Source organism: Anomalospiza imberbis, chromosome 5 (assembly GCF_031753505.1).
Source record: "Anomalospiza imberbis isolate Cuckoo-Finch-1a 21T00152 chromosome 5, ASM3175350v1, whole genome shotgun sequence".
Lineage (NCBI taxonomy): Eukaryota > Metazoa > Chordata > Aves > Passeriformes > Viduidae > Anomalospiza > Anomalospiza imberbis.
In genome coordinates, this window is record NC_089685.1 from 20,226,664 (window position 1) to 20,249,214 (window position 22,551).

The following is a 22,551-nucleotide window of genomic DNA, read 5'->3' on the forward strand; positions in this document are numbered from 1 at the left end:
ATTTTTTCATGCCATTGACATTTCCTCTTTCCTAGGTGTCTGGAATATAACCTGTTGTATTGTTGTTTTACTAAAACTGTTGTGTTTTAATTATTTCTTACAGTTTACCCTTTTACAGGGTAAGATGAAGTAAGCTGTGTATGATGTCCAAGGAGTTCCCCTTTTAGCTGACATAAAAAGGGAATGTCCTCATTGTCCTGATAGGCCTATGCATCACATACTACACATGGTAGGAAACAAGGTGAAATTTGCATTGTTGATTCAGGTGATCCTCTGCTGAGATATGTTCAACATGACAATGAATAAAAAATGAAGTTGAAGAGGTATGGGTTAAAGTCTATTAAAATACCATTTTCTAGGAAAGTGAATTTGTGGGTGTAGTGTGCAATTAAGCTGAGAAAATTCAAAGGATAGAGTAGAATATAAGTTTTCTTACACTTTTAACATGCAGAGATCAGCAGAAAATCTTTGTGTGCTTTTCTTTTTTCTCCCTAAAAGAACAGAATTTTATGCTAAGTACAGAATAAGATACTGTAGTTCACAATGTGATGAGGTATTCCCTGAAATACTCTTAATGCTGCTAGTTTGAGAATCAACAGAATATCTTTATTAGAGTATTTAAAGTAGCCAAATTAATTTGAATCTTTGATCACCTCATCTTTAATCTGATCATTTCTCTAATAGAAATCTAGCATTTAATTATAGAGGCTTACATTAAAGTATTAAATACCAGAGCGTTTTACTGATCTTTTCCATGCAGCTTTGAAAATTGGAAACCTTGTTTCTTTTGTAGCTGTCATAAGAGAACTTTTCTTAGCTTCCTTGTCCCCATAAAGCAGGCAATTTTTCCACTAATCTTTTTTAAGCACAGAGGTTAGATGTCTTTTCTTAACTTTTTAATCTTATGGATTACTTTGTAACCTGAAAGTAGAGCTAGAATTTGATTACAGCAGCTTTTAAGTGACAGGGGCTAGGAGAGACTAAAAGAAATTATTCTTGGCCAAATAATTCTTACTAAAATATTCTAAAGTGATAAAAGAATAAAGAAAAAGGGGTGTGTGTCATGTGAAAAGGGGAAGTTTCCTTCACGCTTTATATGGGGAGATTTACCTGATACTTAGTGTTTGACTTGTCTGTCATGGGGTTTTCAGCACTCCAGGAAAGCTGTAAAAGACCCTTGTGTCTGACCAGTGTGTGATGGGGACCCTTCACTGTGCAGTCCTGCTAGGTTGGAGGGTGGTTTGATTGAAGGAAAAAACACCAACAGCACAAGGGAGACACCTTAGCAGTTCTGCCTTTTATTTGGGTATATTCCCTGCTGTAGGCAACTGCCAGCACCTCTGAGAAACTCACACCAATTGTTTATGGAATAGCACTCTTTATTAATATAAAATTGTGACAGGTTAAGGTTCAAGGATTGTTGGTGATAGAACTGAGTGCAAAAACGTATTCAAAACAATACACAGCAAGCTCTAATCCACAAAATGTATTCAGCACACGTACAGTGGCTCTTACCCAGTAGACATCCCTATGGGGCACAAGTCAGGTTCAGCCCATCAGCTGATCCCAGCAGTTACAATGGAGTCTTCCCTGACCTTTCCCCCATTCTTGACTTACTTTCATACTATTTCTTTATGTTTAGGTGGAGCTTGAGTGACTCTAGCTGTGCATACTTTTGTTACTGATTGGTGTAAAATTCTCTCCCTTCGCTTTTAAAGGTGCAATCAAAAAAAATAAAGAGCACATGACCAGTGAGGGGTGGTCATACCTTGGATTTGGGTAACGTTGGGATGGAGGTGTGTGTGAATATTACCATTAGGCTTTAGTGAGCCATGTTCATTTGAAGAGAGTGATTTCACCACATTGTTGGCTCAGCAGCAAGACATCTTCCTCTCTCTCCCCTGGCTGACAGGTGTTACATGGTTTATCAGCTGCAAATACCATTGAGTTCCTCTCCTTACAAGGATTTCCACAGAGCCTGGCCATGATTTCTCCACTCTGGTCCACCTTCCATTCAATCCCCCTTAGCATGTGTTCCCATTTGCAGATTGTGTGTATGGGGAATCATTGTGGAATAGGTTTCGAGCATGTGAACCACATTCCATCCAGGAAACAGCAACTGCATTTTATCCTATAATTTCCATATCGTTATAACTTTTGTTAGGATGCAAATGTAACTCCTCAGTTTCATCTAATTTTACCCTCATTCATCTTTTCACAGTGTGGGAGAGGGTTACAATTTCTTTGTGGATGGACTTTTTTTATCTGCCCAGAGAAAAATGTTGCAAGACAAGGAGTGCTGTTAAACACAGAAATGTCATGCCAAGTTGCATTCTGCTAGCAGCACAAAAGAGCATAATCACTTTTCCCTGCTCCTTGGAGGCCTGAATGCACATCCTCATTCAGCTGCTGCTGGGCCAGCTGGGAGGGTTATAAGCCCTGCAACCAGAGTCATTCTCCACCTTCATGCTTTTGTGTAACAAACTCAATTGCTCATGGTACTACGTCCTGACCATAGTGAACTCAGGTTCACTATGCTTAGCTAGTGCGGGTAGTAGTAAATAGCATTACTGGAGTTATGACTATAGAAGCTTTTATAGCTTGGATCATGCCTTTGGATTGTGTTATTATGGTGCCACTGCAGAAACAGCTGCACTGGCAGGTCAGAAAGGCAGTGTAGATTTAAGGGTGCATGTGGGGATGACGGCACATGGTGATCCTCTTTGCTGGAGCAAGCTGTGTGATTGCTGCCATGGTGCTGTGATGCTTTGGCTCACTGGAACATAGATCCAGATTTCTTTGGGTTACTTCTTGATATGTGTGTGTTTTTAAGATTCTTCTTGTGTTACTACATTTCAAATATTTCTGATGTCAAAATAGGTAGTTAATGCTATGAAGATAATCCCTGGAGAAATTGAAACCATGGGTACAGGAGATATGTCTAAGTCACTTCACTATATGTCAGTGGCATTTTCATTAATATTTTAATGAGATCTTGCTATTATGGATGAAAATAATATGAAAAAATGTTACACTATGTAACTTTTCTTTATCATTCTGTTCACCTAAGACATGTGACTCATAATTTTTATGAGTTTTTAAATCCCAACTGGGGAAGATAAATAAAAGTGAATGTCTCATCAGTTGTACTACTGGTTATACTGGATGCTTTTGCTTTCCCCAACTTAAGAAGTATCAGTTCCCAAGGGGTGTACTTTTTGTTAACAGGTGTTTAAAGAATGAAGTAGGTTCTAGAGATAAGTTCAAATAGTAATTTAGATGGTAGTATAAGCTTTTTTTAGCCCAATTTTTGAACTTTGTATTTTCCATGCTTCTTGCACATTTTAGAATGTCTGGGGTAGAAAGGACTACAAGAAGTTACTTTGTGTGTCTCACCCACAGCAAGATTGACATGACCGGTAACATTTCAAGGGAGATTTTTTTTATGCTTTTGGATATTTCCAATGACAGTTGTGTCACAACACCCCTAATCACCCTGATTGAGTGTTTTAGGTGCACTGGTTCTTTGGATGATTTTCCTGTTTCTAACCTGAATCTTTCTTGCTGCAATTTAATCTCATTACTTTATGTCCTTTCTACCATGGATGTAGAAAACATACTGTCTTTTGTGTAAGATATTTCATATAACATTGCATTTCATCTGTCATTTAGCATTGTGAATTAGCAGATAGGTGTAAGCTTTTTAAGTATGACTAATTTGATTGGAGGATTATTGATTTAAATGTCAGAAGGAAAAAAACAGTAGGTGAGATATCTGCTAAAACCAGGGGACTTACATGGATGTTGAATGATAAGAAATGCCAGTGGAAATGTAAGATACTGCTGTTTGACAGAAGTCTGCATGATAACAAATGCTATTAAGAGTATCTTGGACTTGACCCAAGTAATTTAATGGGAACAGGAGAGAGTCAATATAGATATCCAGACATGAAGGGAAAGAAAATTTGAAATTTTTTTGCTTTGTTTTTTATTGTTACAACCAATGTTAAGAAAACAAATTAATATGCCTGTATTTTATTATTGTTGAGATGTTCAGACATAAACTATTCCACTGTAACCCGTACCAAATTGTCTTTCATGATGTAGTTCCAATAGTCAAAGTACTTTTAGCAAATTTGTTATGAAAATTTGTTATTTCTGATGTGAGCATAATTGAGCTTTTTGACACTGCTGATATACAAACTCCTTTGTAGTGATTTCAAAAATACCAGTAAGATGATTTGCCTACACTGCTTCTTAGTTGTTCAAGGGTGTAGAACACATTGTAGGCACAGTGAACCCTGCCAGTCTCTGGAGCAGATTTTAAAGAAGCATCAACTGATAGCACAGAGCAGATTAAATGTTTGTTCCAAGAGTTGCCTTCCCTTGCAGTCATGGTGTTAAAACATGCCTCATCACAACTTGGCTTGCACAGTCGAGCTTCTGTTACCTGTAAGGAATAAAAATATCTGGTTTAAAGTCTGGTGAAGGGATGGTTTCTGGCACTTTTGCTCTTAATGCAAGACTTTCAGGAGGCATTATGGATCTCACACTTATGTTCAAAGATAAAAGATCAATAATTATGGGGTTGTATTATTAGCAAAATTTTTTAATCTTCTTTCTTTTTTTATTTTTTTGATAGAGACTTTTACAGCATTTCTGCTCTGCAGTGCTGTTATGAAGCTGAAAGGTTGTTCATTAAGAAACATTGGTCCATTTCTGCAAACTGTTGTAATTTTTTAGCTCTGCCATGCAGCTTCACAGTTTTCCTGAGAAAGCTTAAAATAGTTTGTGGAGATATTTCTTGTGCTATTTCTGGTTTTTCTGCTGATGTGACATACTGCTTTGATGTCCCCTGCTACATAACAACTTAATGTCATCTGCAATGTCTTCACAGTGCAGAGAAAATATGGAAGTTTGCAATTGTTTACCTGCTGTGCATATTCGATGGAAAGTTTGCACTGGGTTAACTCATTCCGTTTGTCATGGCTTCCATTTATGTGAGATGCACTCTGCAGCTGTGCTGGCAGCACTTCAAACAAGGGAGATTCAGACCTCTGTAACATGAAATTAAATACTGAATTTCTGCTAATAACATCAAATTAAAAAGTAGTGTAACCTTCATTAGCACATTTTCAGCATGTGTTTTATGGAGGAAAAAATACATTAAATATCCTCAAGCACTTTGCAAAAATGTCACTGATTATGATACCTGTGTGGGTGCTCTCACCTTGGAAAGGTGATAAAGCCAGTATATATTAACAATGAGGGAATCTTTCTGCTATGCAGCTCTGTTTTAATACAGTGCTGACAAATGTATTCAACATATTTTCATGCTGTCCTATATTTAGTGATCCTCTGTAGTATTTGCAGCCAGGAGCTGTATGCCTTTAGATATGCCATGCAGAAAAGAAAGGAAAATATGAAAGTAGGGAAGAAGACATTTTCTTAAAATAGAATTTCTTAATGGAACCAAACCATTATTTGCTGGTAAGTGGAGCAAATAAAAGTGATGTGATAGAGATAGATTGTTCTCATCTCTCTTGTGCATTTGCCTTTTTAATTAAAATAAGTTAACAATTATGTACTATTTAAAGCTTTTCTGCACATGCCACAGGGCTTTCAGTGTCCTGTCATGATGAATCATCATGTATTAAAACATTGCTATGTCAGACAGACTTCACTGTTTTGTGATAGTGTTGATTCAGCAAATGTAAGATTTGGGGTCAAGCAAGGGTACCATTAAAATATAAACCAACTCATTTCAGAGGTGCAATGTCTCCTTAATGACATGAACAGCTGGCAGAATGGCCTTGCATTCAAAATATGAGGGGTAGGTAGTCACTCAGTCCTCCTGGAAACCCTGACTCACACCTTCATAGGCCTCACAACATTCAACTGTTGGTGAAGAATGCATTCTCAAAATGAGGAGCTAAACAAATTATTTCAAGAATCAATATGTTTTGTTCATGTATTAGGAATAGAAATGTGTTGACCCTTCAAGACATGATGTTGACATTACGTATCTCTTTTTTTCTGTGTAACTCTGCGGTGTTAAAAGAACAAACGAGTAAAATCTTGAGATATGCCTAAACACTTCTCTAGCAGTCGTACTTAATGCTACCCTACTGCAATGCATTTGCTTGTAGATCAATAGATAAACTGTGGCCTAATAATTGATAAATGTCAGAGTATGTGTGCCTGTTGAAATATTATAAACTCTGTGCTCAATTTTGGGCACGGTAATTGATATCCCCATTATATGACACGTGTACAGCAGAACCTGGGTTTATGTGTCTTTGGCAGCACTCCCATAGAATGATTTAGTGTAATTACCCTCATCTGTGTAATCAGTGGGAGTTTTATGTAAATAAGCGAGAGATTGAGATGGACACATAGCAGAGCATGAAGAAACCCAATTTTTTAAATGAATTATGTGATTAAGGTTGAATTGCTCTGTTTGCATGTCTTCTGCATTTGCTTTCAAAAGTGCTACATTGGACACCATGAGTGCCTATACAGAGACTTCAAGCCAACCACCAAAATCAATGCTGTGATCAAAGTAGAGGTGTGTCTTGTCAGGCAAACTGATTACATGGCAGAGTACACTGAAAAAAAAAAAAGAAAAAAAAAACAGGCCAGAAAACAACTAGAGATTACTTTATATCTTTCTTGCATGAATAGTATCAGGCCCTCCTATTTTCCCTGACTTTTACTTAGCTGGTTAAGCAAAGCAGAAACATTGCTGTTTTTCTTTATGCAGCACAGCTGCAGAAAGGACCACATGATCTTCTGGTAAAGATCACACATGCTTCTAGAACTCTTAAAAAATTAAATAAACTGATAAATAAACATGGCCACTCCCAGCCACTCACTTTTAGAGTCAACACTTATAGAAAGAAGCAGATGTATACAGCTGCTGTGTTTACCAAATGTGATTAAAATGCAGAAAAAAACAGTCCTTCCTGGAAATTTCCTCAGAACAGTTATATAATAAAATGTCTGTTTGTTTAGCTCATGTGTTTCACTCAGAAAAATTTTAGCGTAAAAATTTTTGAATGAATGTTATAGATTTGTGCCTAGCTTCTTGTTGGACTTCACCGTTGTAAACTTTTGGGGTTTATTAGCTCTGATTTTGGGACCAATTCAGTAACTAGACTTCCTCCCCCTTAGAAATGACTGGTTCCTGAAAAAATGGGCCCCATGAAAATGCTGTTTCACTATGGCTATTAGCAGTAAAAATGATGGGAACAGAAGTTTCACTGAGCAGATGCGCTATCTGCTCACAGTAAGCAAATATCAAGCTTCAACCCCAAATTTAGATAAGAAATTTAAATTTCTTGATAACCAGACATATTGTGTTTATCTGTCTAGTCTCAGCTCCTGTCATTAGTGTAAGTATTTCAGATAAAAAGAAGCATGTGCTTTCCATGTAAATAAGAGATTAATGGCAGGTTTTCAGTTTTGAAGATCTTCTTCAGTTTGTAATAGCAGTCAAAGGGCTCCTGCAATTTGACTTCTTAATATAGCTTTTCCTCTCCCTCTTGTTCTTACATTTCCTCTCCTTACAAATTGAGTACAAGTGTCTATGGTTTGTACCCAGCTAAGAGCTCTTCCCCAGATACACTTGTATTGAATGCAGTTTTTCTAGAAGAGATTAGTCTCAGCATATGGCTGGAATGTAAAAGTTCCTTCCCATCATATTTAGCAATCCTGTTTTTTTTTTTTTTTTTGGCATTAATTTAAGTGTTGTTTTCCTGTAAGGAATGTTTCTTTCTTTCCTTCTTCCATCTCCATCACAAATGTTTTTATATTCCTATGCATTTCACTTAATTCTTGATCTACAAGATAATCTGGTTTGTGCAGAGGTTGAATACTAATTATAAAAGTTTTTCATTAATAAATGCTCAAATTTCAGGAAGTTTAGATGAATAAAAATCTCAATATTCAAGAGCTATTCCACTGATAGCACTTGCTATTAGTCCTGTTAGTGATGATTTTGTATTTGGAATAATAAAGTCATTAGTTTTGGTCCCAAATTAAAGCATGTTGGCAGATTTTCTGGGTGCAAGCTGCAGTTTTACTGAACTGCTTATGATATTTTGAATTCTCCTTTTGCATGAGGTCGAGTGTGCAACACAATCTGTTCTCAGAGAGAGATACATTAAAAGCTGCCTCTCTTTTCTCAAAATGGGAAGACATTAACAGGTATAGAAGGCTGCATACTTTATTGCCAGTTCACATGGCAACCAGTTAAAACAAAACAAAAGAAAAATCCCAAACCTAAACGTAACATAAACTGAAGGAAAGAAAAAGGAATTTAATGTTTGTTTTGAGGGATAGTCCATCATCCTCCTCTGCCACTTTATTCTGCTACTGTATAGCATGGAAATATTTCTGAATTTGAAAATATTTTTTTAATTGACAGGAATGATATTCAATATAACCTATCCTTGTAGTAACAATGGAAGTACTCAGTTCTGGAAAATTAGGAAAATAATGGAGCTTAAACAAACCTTGCAAGGGTGCTTCATTTATCTCAATGGCATTATTAGTAGTGAAAGGAAAGAGTCTATACTGCAGTTACAGCAGAGACCTTCTCATCATTTACAGTGCAGGGGCAGAACAATCAGAAGAAATGTAGAAAATTAACTAAGCTGTAATTGAACATATTTGAGATTTGAAATATATGCTGAAAATATTAACAAGAAAATCCCTTGCATTTTATTAATGTGTGAGTATGGTTGGTGGTACAGTAAGTAAGAATAAATTGTTTAGAAATAACTCAAATTTTGTATTTTAGCTGCAAACACTTTCCCCTGCTGGCAGGAGCTAAAATTAGAGCAGATACATTTATATTGTTATATAAATGCACATTTTGCAACAACTGCGGATGCTGCCTGTCCTTGCAGTAACTCAAAGAGACATCAGCAGGCACATAGGATGGTTAGGGGAGCTTGCATATGTTACATGAATTCCAATTAATATTACAGAATTATTCTGTATTGCTGTATTGTCAATATTTCTTGGCAAATATTTATCTACATTTACTGACAAGTTTTCCAATGTATACCCTTCAGCCTCAGGACAATATTTAAATTTTAGTGACTGTGCCTTGACCAGAAAGGGATCCACTTTATCAGTCTGTAGGAAGAGGGCGGAATATGACTAAACACAGAATAAAGAGGCTAAGCTTTTTATATATAGAGAAACTCCCAGGATCACTTGGAAATCCTATCAAAAAACACTGCAGGGAAGAAGAGAGGAACTGTATGTGCATGGCTTAACTGTTGGTCTTGCTAAAATGAGCTGGACAGAAAAGGCTCCAGGGTTCAGAAGTGACTCAAGATGTACTGAAATGTCATGAAGTTACTTAAGGTCCAGCTTAAAAGGGTGAGAAGCTCTGTATGTTTGCAAGACTTACCTGTCTCTAGAATAATGTGTTTTTCCTAATTACATAGTGAACAGTTTTGCTTTTAACTTAAGGTGTTGAATTACTCTAGTGTGACATGGTTAGGTTGAGGAATAACTCTCCTGTCTTTTTGGCGTGCAAACTGGGGAGACAACTGACTAGTGGAGTTGAGGGATAATCTGTAAGGTTAGCACAGGGACACAAGCAGAGAGATTAGTCATGTAAGTCCTGATGGATGAGCCCTGGAAATACTCAAGGAGGGAGCAGTCTGGTGCAAGCAAAACTTGATCAGATCTGGTGGAAATCGTATGAAGCGGAGCTTGAGCAGACCAATGATGGAGCTGGCTAGTGAAATTACAAATGCTGCAAGCTTGAATGGCTCTAAAAAAGTAAAGATTTATGGACTCTTCAAGATTTATGCTAGTGTTTATTTAGCAGCCAAGAGGGTCAGAAATATTCAGTAACTTGTATTTCTCTGCTAATATTTGTATTATCTCCACACCTCAACATCCTATTTTGTGTAGAGAGCAGAGGGACATTTACAAGTACTTGCTTACAGTATTTTCCAGCAGCATTCTCCAAAGTATTCACTCATAGTTTTACCCTGCTTGGGTAGTATTTTCTTATAGGACAAACTTGCTGTGTCTCATTAATAACTAAGCTCAGTGGGGTGAGAGAGTGAGTCTGTAGCTCTGCAATTCACCTGGGAGAGAAGAGGCTTTGATCTTGGCTTTTTCGCTGCTTATCTAGATACATGGAACCCTGCATGCATCTGGGCCAAACTGCATAAGCCTTGTTTGAATGTGCACTGGGGAATGCAGGGGGCTAAAGCAGGTTGGGCTTATTATACTGTGTTGTTATGGTGTTTGCACACAAGCATCGGCCAAGAGAAGGCATTGTTAGAACAATAAGCAAACCTCTGTAAACACTGGTTGTCTTTGCAAACTGTGGCAAGTGGGAATGTCAAATTGCTCTCGTTCCGCTTTGAGTTCAGCTCATCTCCGAAAGAGTGAATTCTCATCTGAATTACCCTGATCTACATGAGACAGACTGATGTCTTGTGTCTCACAGTCTCATTGGACTCTCTGTGCTTGAAATCCCATTTGTCCTCTTTTCTGAGACTCGTAGCTCATATTCCAGGAATAGGAAAATACGTTCTGAGCAAAAAGTGGTTGGGGTTTTTTGTTTGCTTGTTTTCACTATTTTTTTTTTTTAAATTTTTTTTTTTGAGTGGGAGGAGGGCAGAGAGGAGGTGTAGTATGGTTTGTTTTGTTTTGGTTTGATTGTTCTGGTTTTTGTTTGGGCTTGATAGGAGAAATACCCTAAGCCTTAACTTTGAGTTTCAAAGTAGTTTTTAATTTAAAGCTGATGGATTATCAGCAGACATAGGTCTCAGCTTCTATTTTGTGTGCTTTCCTGACTAATATTCAGATGACTTTCACTCACAATTACCGACTGCATCATGATTGTTGTGTGCTACAAACCTAACACCATTCAGGATGCTCTGTGCTTGCCTGCAGCTCTGTTTAAATAGAAATAATGGCCTTTTACAAGGCCACAAACAGTTTTTCACCTTTCTTATGTAAACTTTAATATGCAGAGAAGGTCATTCTTCTCAATACCACCCTTACTCAACAGAACTAAGTCTTAAGTGAATGCTTATTTAGCCTAGTACCTGAAGCTGAGCCAATACTGGAGTACATGAAAAATACCCTGTGATTTGTGTCTCTGAAGATGAAGAAAATAGACTGCAAAGCTTTTCTTTTAAAATTACACTGTATATCTGATGTTACATGGACTTATTTAAATAGTATTTTTATTTTAATAAAACTGTCTAATGATGATACAAAGCATAAGAGCTGAAAGTGCTTACAGATTTAGCTATTTCTGTTGAATCATATTTTTGCATTTCCTACAAAGATGTATAGAATAATTTTTCTAATGTAGTTGGGCATTATTTTTTTGTATGCTAAGTGAGTTTGGGATCTATAAGGTTATTTGATTGCTGACTTTATCACACATTGTAATCCTTAAATAATGGTGTGTTTGTATGGCTGACTTTAGATTGCTTATTAATGACTAAAATTGCTTTTACTCTGTTGTTGTTTACCCCAGCCAGCAACTAAGCTCCACAGAGCTGTTGCTCACCCTGCCCCAGCAGGACAGGTGGAAGTGAATTGGAAAGGTAAAAGTGATAATAGTTTTGGGTTGCGATAACAACAGTTGAATTATTTTTCTTTTAATAAAAATGCTAATAGTAATGAAAAGAGAAAATATAAAGCGACAGTAATAAAACTCCAAAAAGACCAGTGATAAAAATTGAAGCAATTGCTCAGCACCGACTGACACCCAGCCAGTCTCTGAGCAGTGGCCCCTCAGCCAACTTCCCCCTAGTTTTAGTGCTGAGCAGGATGCCACATGGTCTGGAATATCCCTTGGGTCAGCTGGGGTCAACTGTCCCAATTGTGTTGCTTTCCACTTTACGAACCCCTGGCCTCCTCACTGGGAGGACAGTATGGAAAGGCCTAAACTCTGTGTAAGTACTGCTCTGCAATAACTGAAATATCTCTATATTATCAATCCTCTTTTCATCAGAAACTAAAACCACAGCCCCTAATAGCTACTATGAAAGAAATTAACTCCATCCAAGCCAAAACCAATACACCCAGACATGTTTTAATTATGTTTCCCTGTAGGCCACACTACAGTATCAAACAATATAAGTCTTTAATGATTTTTTTGTTTAATTAGCAGGGGCAAGGTCTTTAGCACAAATGGATTACAATTCCCAGTACTAGATGAGACTGCTTTAGAACCACAGCATGCTTTTCTTTTGTTTGACATCCCCTTCTCCTCAATGTTTTTCTAATCCTATTATTTCCTTTCTTCAGAACTACAGAATACAGTAGTTGCATCCCTGAGAGGAAAGGACAGACTGACAAGATGACTTGCTGCTTATGCTGAGTTGATAGGTTGTTTAAATCCTACATTTGTAATGCAGATGGAAATAAACAGTTGCTGAACAAAAGCTGATTAAATAATTTTGTCAGAATTCCGTATTTGAAAGAAATTGCTTACTTGAGCAAAATGAAAACATTGATGGGGCCCAAGTGATTAACCAAAACTCCTCACCAACACCCTCAAAAACCTAAAGCAAACCACAAAAAAGTCATAAAAGCCTTGCCAGATACAAGATCCCCAAATGACCATTTTCATGATGAAGTCACTAAACTTTATTAATTTAACATGAGGGTAAAGGATTTTAAAATACTGACCCCATGGGATCACATAGCATTTAAGAGACCCAAACTTCAGTTCTGTGAAGGTGAGGAGTCCCTGTGGTGAGAATTACTTAAACAAGCCCTGAAACAGGATGTGTTTCAAGGTAAACGATTCAGTGAGTCAGTGTGCAAAAAAATTTTCTTCATTCCTTTTCTGTTGTTATGCACATGCAGAAACTGTGAATGTAAATGAGATCCTCAACTGCTAGTTAGAGCTGTGCCCTTCTATACTCTTGACCTTTTGGCAACTTTGGGCTTAGAGTCCAAATCCTACACTGATATTTTGATTATTTGAGTTATATCTGATTTCTGTATGGGGATAAGAGAATTACAGCCAGACATGGGTGTGAGCTCTTATTAGCTCAGACAGTGATTTCTTTTCTAAGCGGTTGTTTCTGCAGTGCTCTCTACTCTCCACTAACTCATCAATAAAGCATATTTATTGAATTTAGTTTATTTTCTTGAATTTTCTGTGGCCTTCCTTTCCTTTACTATGAATTTATAGGCTTTTGTAATAAAGATCTGTTCTTTAATATATTGCCTTTGGCTTATTTAGAGTCATCCTCTGAAATGCCCCACAGGGAGCTGTAATTTAACTTCACTTTCTAGAAACAGAAATCTGAGTATCCTGTTAAAAGTGAAAGTTTAACACTGGAGGCAATCTTGGAATTTTAGGCTAACTAGCTGGATGTACAACTTCAACTGCACAATATATATGAGAAGGTCTTAACTGAATAACTATACTATAAAATCAGTGTTCATGGGAAAAACACAGAAGAGTATAGACTCCTTTGGGTAGCAACAGAGATACAATTTTTTACATAGCTTTCTGATATTTTGACTGACTGTTAAATACAGATAAGCTGCATACTAATCCCAACTCTTTCTTCTGGGGATGCAGTCATCAGACAGCATCCACCAGGCAGTAACAAAGCAGCAGACATGCAGCGTGCCAGCACCTGAACTAAAAAGCAGCTGTGACGGTGTCAGTGGCAGAGCCATTGTTTGATGTAGCAGCCAACAGCAGCTCAGTGCCTCCCAGGAGAGCAGGTGAAACTGATTTTGTTCCATCAGAGATGGCAGAACAGCCCTGGCCAAAGCTGTGCTTCTCTTGGCATGGGCAGGAGTGGAGGAGGATGGAAGTGAGTCAGGGGGCAGAGGAGAAAGACCCAGAGAAGTAGCTGTGTTTCTCATGCTGGGGGCTGTGGGAGGCAGAGGACAGCAATCCTGTATGCTCAGAGGGATGCAGTTCTGCCCTCCGGCCTGACCCCCCCCCAGCACCCCCATCCAGACACACACACAGACACACACTCCCGGTCCCCGCCGTGCAGCAGCCGCAGTGCGGTCCAGGCTCCAGGCTGGTCTCAGTAGGCTGCAGGACCACAGGCAGTGCGTCATCCCTGGCTGCCTCCTGTTCTCTGCTGTGAGCTGCCTCGCTTGCTGCTCTCTGCCCTCTTAGCAGCGCTTCTGTCACCTGGCCTGAAATGAAAATGCCTGATAGGTGTGCTAACAGACTGAGGAGACTGTGCCCATAAAAATTGAGATTTTGGAATTAAAAGCGCCCTGTAAATGTAGTTGAATGTTTGCTGTTACTCTGGTATCTTAAATTCATACAATATTGATCCTTGTACCTATGTCTGATGGTGATAAGTATTTATTCCTGTCACAAATGAAAAGCTTTGGGGGCAGTGATGTGCCTGAGGAAACATGAGAGATGAATAGCAGAGCAGTGAACTGAGTCCAGGTCACAGCTCAGCCCCCCAGCCAGGAGCATGGCCTTTGTTTGCTTGCAGCATCACAAGTCCTCCCGGATCTGCAGTAAAGGACTATGGTTCTCTCTTACTGACTTGAGCTCTGGGAACATCTCAACTCTGTGAATGTGCCTGATTGAAGAAATAGTGGGCACTGACCAGAGTGATCGGGATGTATAACCCCATGCAAAAAGTGGCTTAGATCTCTCTTAAAATCTCTCTGGTCTTTATTGCTCTCCCTAAATCTACTGAAATAATTCTCTTTCACAGATAATTAAGAAGCTTCTAATTTCTAGCCTAACCATGTCCATATCTCCTTTTCTTCATGTCTTCACATTATAATTTATGTAAATAGTTCTTTTGTCTTGCAATATTTTTTCTGTCACTTTAGAGAGAACCAGATTACCATAGTAGGACTGAATGTGAGAAGTTTAATTCAGTGCAAAACTTTATCCTGAGTATTTTTTGCAACTGTCATACAGAATTTGTGTAGACAGAGATCTAAGGTACTTCAAAAATATTAATTAGGCTATCCTGTCAGCTTCACCCTTTGGTAGGTAAGTATTTTACCATTTCATAGAGTGTGGTCAAATGCACCATTCTTGTGTCTCACCCTTGAGAGGTCTTCCATATTTAACTTTAATGTGCTGGGTTTTAAAATATGTAACCTAGAAGCATAACAGAGTACAAGATTTGAATATAGTTTTGTACCTGATTTTATGTTTATTTCTGTAGTATATGACCTTCTAAGGTCACTGATTGGGAGTTTGGGTAGGTTTTTTTGGCTGCCTCCACTTTCAGCATCCAGAAAGATGTCTTAAAATAAGAAGAACCTGACATTAGAAAACTCTTGAAAAGCTTTGTTCACTTTTGCAGGTGAACTACCATCTGTCTTGTCTTTCCATCTCCTAATTTAGAAACAACTTGATGAACATAAAAAAAAAATCTTTCAGGTTAATATTTGATTCTAAGATGGCATACAGTGAGATTGTGTTATTATTTCCATCTTCAACCAGTCTAAAAAAGTTATATTCACAATTGTGGTATCAAATATATCTGCACTGACAATCAAGGGACTATGTTGATTGACACCACCCAGAGTTTATTCCCATTTTGCCTAAACAATACCAGTGTAGGACTTTGCTAGAAACTTAAAGAACTTCTCCCCTACTTAGACTGTGATTGGTACAGTACAGCTCTCCATGAATGTGGCTTTCATGCAGTAATCATGCATTTGAAGAATTATTAGACCACTGTAAACATCTTCAACCTGTGTTATTTGGCTATTTTGACAATGTCAGAACCCTGGAATTGTTTAGACTTCTTTTTAATGACTGTAGACCAGACTAGAATGACTGTAGACCATAGACTATATTCTGCACCTTAGATAGCTGCTTATCATAAAATGCAACTGTGGTAGAGAGAAGGGAGTATAATACATTGAATACATAAATCTCTAAAAGATTTTTGGCTATTGTTGTTGGTGTTGAGATCTTACAAGTTTAACCTTCTGATACCAACAGGACTTGCTTAAAATTTAAGAGTATTTCATTTCAGGGGAAACATTGTTAAAACGTTCCTTATGGCAGCAGACACACGATTATTGTAATAACGATTTTCAATATAAACTATATTATGCATTACAAAACTATATATTCAGTATAGTTTGTAAGGTATTTTGAAAAAAAAAATTGGTTGATTCTGAATTATTAGTTTGACCCTCTGGCTGTTGGTATTCAAGAAATAGTACTGTATTGTCGGCACACTTGGATTCTGGTTTGGCTTCTACATATGCCTGTAGGTGCAAAAGAATTTCAAACAATTGAAATGAAGAAGCAGTGTAATGATGAGACTCTCCTAAATTATGCAGTGCTAATATCCTCGCTCCCAAGATTTTGTGTTGTAAGAAGTTTGCCAACTGTGCTAAAACAATATGGGATGATTGAGGGAGATGTTAGTGGGGGTGAAACTCACCCAGAAGAAACACAAAAAAAGAGGGTAGGGTGAAGAAAATAAAGTGAAACACAAAAGTTTTGGATGTACAATTAAACTGTCCCAGGAGCTGTTTCTTATGGTGTATGATGATCACTTGTCTAAGTCCTGATGCAAACTCATCTGAAATGTGTGAGTTTAGCATGCATAAGAGAGATAAGATTTAGCCCCATATGGCTTTTCACTTTGATCTTCAAAGGTCAATTTTGCACTGCTGAGCCAGTATTGAATAAGTCCCCAATTAATTAGGAAGAGAAAACACTTCTGATCAGAAAAAAGGTGCATCTGCTCAGTGTTACTTTTTTTGCAGCAGAGAAATTAATGACCGCAAACAAAACAATGTTTCCTGTTCCACTCCCTCTGTCCTTACAGAACAGCACTAATGCAGGATACACCCTCACCAGCTATTCTGACAGTTTCATCATCTACCCTCTCTGAGTAACAACAATAATAGATATAAGCCTTGCATTAAGTGGACTTTGTTTTCTTTGGTAAAAAGAAATTAGATTATCCTTTGCTTTTTGTACAATATCTTTCATGTAAAATACATTCCAAAAGACATTCTAGAGGAAGAGCAGTAACAAAAAAGAAAGCAAAAAGCAAAATACTGAATACTCGCTATAGACAAGAGAGAAAATGCAATCTAAAAAGAAATTGTATGCTAATGAGATTGGATTTCAATTTCACATGACAGAAAAGACATTCACACCTAGAAAAAATAACACTAAGTGAAGAAGCAGAGAGACCTGTGTTAAATGAACTGAGGAAAAAGAGAACTAATAATACCTTTTCCTGAATTTGCTGTATGAATAATTAAGCAAAACCCCTTTGAAATCTCAAAACCCAACTCACCAGTATCTTTCTGCTATTTTGCAATGCTCAGGTGGTTTCTATGGTAGGATGGAATAAGCCTGGGAAAACTGAGGGTTTGTTTTTGTGGTTGTTTTTTTTTTTTTTTTAATTCAGATGAAGAAGTCATTTTACTAATATTTTTCCTGTGGATAATCTATTTAACTTCTATAGCATCAGAAATCAACAAAACTTTACCCTGCTTGGTCTACAAGTGAAATAGGAAATATCTTTTTTTCTACAGAGAGAGGAAGAAGGGGATATGATTCTTGAGAGCTGCTTTTGAGTTAGCTAGAAACACATCCTCAGTGTTTTGACTGGAATGATGTGACAAAACAATTTCTTCCACTACAGATCACTCTCCCAATTGGTTTTGCATGTCACATGAATGAAAAAGAGGGTTGTTAGCAGATATATTTTGCATTTAAAAAGCTGAGAATTAGCATTTTGTTTATGTCAGACTGCAGAATTTGGACTTTAATAAAGCCTCTGCAGGAATCCTCTTGCACTGCAAGTCAACTTGAAGCAATGGCCTGAACAATAAAAGCTGTAGATTTAAGACCCATTCAGCAGGAGACTGATGTGCACTTTACTTCAGATGCATTCAGAATCCCACAGATGCTTCCAGTGCCTGCATGTTCACATGCTGGGAAAAGATCAAATAAGGAAGTCAGTTTGAGATTTATGATAATGCTAGTACTTCAGACATCAGAAGGAGTGGTGCAACTTGTCCTTAAAATTATGCTTAAATTCTCTGGAAGAAAATACTGTGGGGCATTCTACTTAATCAAGGCCTTTGGTTTTCCTTGCCCACAAAATGTATAGGGAGGAGTAGAGGAGATCCAGGTGGATTAAAAGAGAACATTCACAGTTGAACTGAGCTCAGCTGGCTGCCATAGCTAATGTGATTTACTCTAACCATAGGTATTTCAAAGAAAGGAATTCTAAATCCTTTAGGAGGCATTTACCAAAAAGATTTAACTGCAGTAGTATTTTACTAATTATTATTATGCAAATTGTTGCTAAAAGAATAATAATAATAAAAAAAAACAATGTGGAGAAATGCAGAGAAAAAGTGAATTTTGAATCAGTAGAGTCCTTGGGTTTTTTGTGTTTTCTTTTGTATACTTGCCAGGAACACATGGATAAAAAATGAGTTCCTAAGCACAAACCATTTTGTATGATGTGAATGATATAATGATGAATCAAAGATAATTTGATTCAGATGGCATTTTTCCACACACCTACTCATCTTGAGGAAGAAGGAGAAACGAATCTGCCTTTCCACCTACATAACAACACAAGGCGCCTGAACTTAGGTAAAATAGACTCCTAGTGTTGATATAGTTGCTTGGATAGATATATTTATCATGTTATAAGTAAATGTGAAAGAAATGCCAAAGAAAGAATTTACTGTCCCAGGGATGGGGTCAGAAATACAAAATGTCAATACCTCTTGTGCTTTCGTTTCATTTACCATCGGCAGGCTGATATTGGATTTTCAGTAAAAAAAGTAACCAAATAACTTTTGTTTGGAATTTCTCATCATACTGGGAACTCTTTTTTGTTATTATCATTAATTGTTCTAAACCATAGTGAACCTAAAGAAGGGTCTTTGAACCTCCTTTCCTCAAAATACAGCTCTGTGACAAATGCTTTCTCTTATTATTTAACAGATTTTTTTGATTGAAGTTCAGATGGTAGGATTTGCCATAATTTCAGAGAGCTATAGTTGCACACTGTATAACAATGAGTTAGATTAGCTGCTTATAAAGTAAGTGGGTATCTCAAACACAAGGGTATTTCAGAAATCAAATCATGCTACTTCATTCTGAAAGCACAGTTTTCTTATATACCATGCAAGAATAACAATTAGTCAAACATAAATTCTGTGTCTGTGCAGCATTTATTTAATTTTTTTTCTCTTATTGGGCAGTGCTTAAAGTACTCTCCCAGAAGATCTTCCTGATTTAAGTTATCAAGCAGTTTATGCTGATGGACTTGTTAAAGCAAACTTTTCTTATTCCTTCTCTCAGAAGAATCTCAGCTTTGGGGAAGGGAAAAGTAGAGGTAAGTAGAAGGCTGCAGACACAGTTTCCAACCTTGACCCACCTGGACAAAGTGGATTTTCTGGCTCTGGACAGGATTGGTATGTTTGCAAGGCAGGTCCCCTGCCACTGTGGTATGTGCCTTCTGAGGAGGCAGGGAAGGGGGCCAGTGTGTGCCTGTCACTCCTGAAAGCTCAGGCTGCCCCTTTGCTCTATCTTGCTGAAAGTTCATGCTTGTTTCTTCATGAGGAGCTGACACCAGCTCATTTTGATACTGATGAAATGGTCCACAGGACCTGCTTCCAGCCCTTTCACCTGTAATAGCCAGCTGCAGTGGTTACTGTGTGGATATTGGATGAAGGAAGTGATGAAAACAAATTGCCTGCCTTATTTATTGCATTTAAAATTGGACAAACTCAATTTTTCTCCAAGAAATGTGAAACAAGAAGAGTGGCTATTTCTACTTCTAATGGCCAAGCCTTCACAGTTCATTGTGCTGCACTCTGGGTCTGGATTGTGATTTTGCACTATATTGAGTGAAAGGCCCTTATATTACTATGTGCATTCACTTTGGAGTCTCCTGGAAACTTTAAATCACTTTCTCCTTTCCTTTATTTTTATTCCTTTCCCACTGTATGACGTTGAACATATTTAACAGAAGTGTGATACAACCCAAAGGGGAAGGAAGTTATAGATGAGGAATCTTGTGAGATACATTCTTGAGCAAATGCAATGCACCTTTGAATAAAAAGGACAATCAGAATAACGATCACTTTAGAGACAGTTGGATCTGATAAAATTTCTTTTATCAGTGGTTGTGGTGAGCAAAGGGTTTTGCTTATTTCAACATTTTTTCAGAAGTCTATTAATAACAAGGTAGATAATCACATGTATTTTATATGTTTAACCTTTTTACATTTAAAAAGGATTTTTCTTTATTTTCATTTACAGCAAGCCTAGGATAAATTTGATCAATACAGTTTTAGATATTGCACATAAGAGTCCATGTGAAAATGAGGGAAGAAGATAATTTATTCTTTCAAACATAGGTGTATTTCAGGGTGGTGTATAAAATATGAAAGCAATACACACAGGCTTTGCCTTGCTTGCTTGAAACAAAATGGTAATTTCATACCTTAAAGAAAAATGGTGTAGGAAATAGAATAAAGTAAAACATAGAAGTAAATAGGCTAGGAAACACATTTTAAATCCTAAAAAATATAATCAAGTTCAATTGATGTCTGACTATGTGAACTGTACTGAGAGCAGTGTGAACGGAGAAAGATTGCTGTGGATGTCACTCGAGCAAGGGTGGTAGGCAGAGAGCTGGTTTCACAAAGATACGGGCAAAGAAATTGTGATACCATATTTTGTCCAGTTTACAGCAGAATGGATGGTTTGATGGAAGGTACTTAACATTTAATTGTATTCTCTTCAAAATAATCTTTAGAGCAAAGCTTCTCCCTAACCCTATAAATTACTAGTTGGGTTATGCCCTGGAGTACGAGAGTTTACTGCCCTATGAAATTGTTTTTGCTCTATCTACTGTAGCATAGTTTGTTCTCATTTTTCACATAAATATCTAATGAACATTACAAACTATGAAAAATTAAACCCTTTCAGTGACTTCAGAGGGAGTTGTGCAGTATGAAATAGGACTTCTAGAAGCAAACGATGAAATTGGTGAACTCAAATCAGTAACCAATTTTGTATTGTTAAATTTATTGTTATGAATACAAATATTTTAGATGCATGGGAAAATATTTTTTTCAGCATCTGAGAACTTTAAAACACTGCAGTTACTGCATAGGTACAAACAGAAATAGATGTAGAAAATCACCATATTTGAGTATATAGTAAGAATGGGTTCCATATATACCAGATAACTGCTAGGCTACTGTAAAAAGTCACTAAGAAAATATATCTGGGATTATTCTGTAATTAGTGTTTTGAGTCATTCATAAAAAAATAAAGTTCTCTTGATGCTAGAGCACTGAATTGCTTGTCAGATATATCTGGTTCTTGATTTCAGTTGTCCTAGAAACTAAAGAACTTGTTACTTCAAAAAACTTTCATGCAGCCTTTAGAGATGTGCTTATATGCCTTTATATTCAGATTCTTGCAAATACTGCTTTTCTTGGCCAGTTTTCTGGGGTCCATGAAAAAAAAAATTGCAGACGCACATATGGGGATATAAAAATATATTTACAGTTTTAGATACTGGAATATTCTGGGAAGCTGCATAGAAATGTGTCTAAATATACTTGGCAGATCTGTACCAAAAAGAGGGGGGAAAGTGATGGATATATATGAAGAATAAGACCACCAGCTTAACAAGCAGGCAAAGCTGCAAAGTACATGCAACGTTGGGAAGACTTTGCCATGGAATTAGGATAAAACTATATTTTTTGGAGTTTAAGACTGTAATAATGAAAAAAGTAAAAGGAAAATTGATCTTTAGGCACTGTAAACTTTAGGCTTGTTGATGTTGAGGGAACCCCTGAACCATCCACTATAGCTTTTAGCTGTGTTCAGGGGGACTAAGTGTACTAATGAAGAAAAATTCTAGCAAGGACTTTTGATGGGCATAAGGGCACCTTCTCTGAAAAAACTCTTGAGCTGGAGATTATTGAAGTCTAGAACAATGTGTCAGCACATACGTTTTTTCTTCCACTCTTACACTATGAGTCATAGCCAGAAAAGGACTCTCAGGGAAGATGAACCTTTGGTCAGACCCATAATGGCTGTTCTCCAGTAGAGATTCCCTTGCAACTGTAAATCCAGTGAGCTCAGTTAGCAAAATTTAATTAAATGACAGCTGGCAGGGAACTTTCAGCCAAAAATGTGGGAAAAAAAAAAAGAAAGACTATTGCAAATAAAAATATGGAACTAAATCCTTCTGCAGAGATGAAAAACAGTATCCTTTCCTGTCATATATACAACTTTATTAGAAGAATTTTGTCCATTCTAGACTTCAATCATAATAATAATATTATAATAATAGGCCTTTTTCCTAGTCTCTTCAGTGACAAAATGCAACATATAATTTATTTTTTAAATTTCTCATTTTTCATTATTAATTATCCTAGTCTCTTCAGTGACAAAATGCAACAAATAATTTATTTTTTAAATTTCTCATTTTTCATTATTAATTATCAACAAAGTGTGTGGAGGTGATTGCTGCCCATATGTGGCCTGAGAAGTGATGGTGTGAGTTT

General features: G+C 37.1%; 1 protein-coding gene across 6 annotated transcripts in view; it reads left to right on the plus strand.

The window, feature by feature from the left end:
* Nucleotides 1-22,551, plus strand: part of GRM8 (glutamate metabotropic receptor 8) — a 301,899-nt gene that overhangs the window by 93,055 nt on the left and 186,293 nt on the right. Inside the window, exon 1 of one of the 6 annotated variants that reach the window (XM_068189823.1) lies at nucleotides 14,157-14,264. The exons of the other annotated variants lie outside the window; for them this stretch is intronic. The gene's annotated coding sequence lies outside the window, so the exon portion shown is untranslated. Of the gene's footprint in view, nucleotides 1-14,156; nucleotides 14,265-22,551 lie in introns of those variants that run through there. 6 annotated transcript variants of the gene reach the window in all.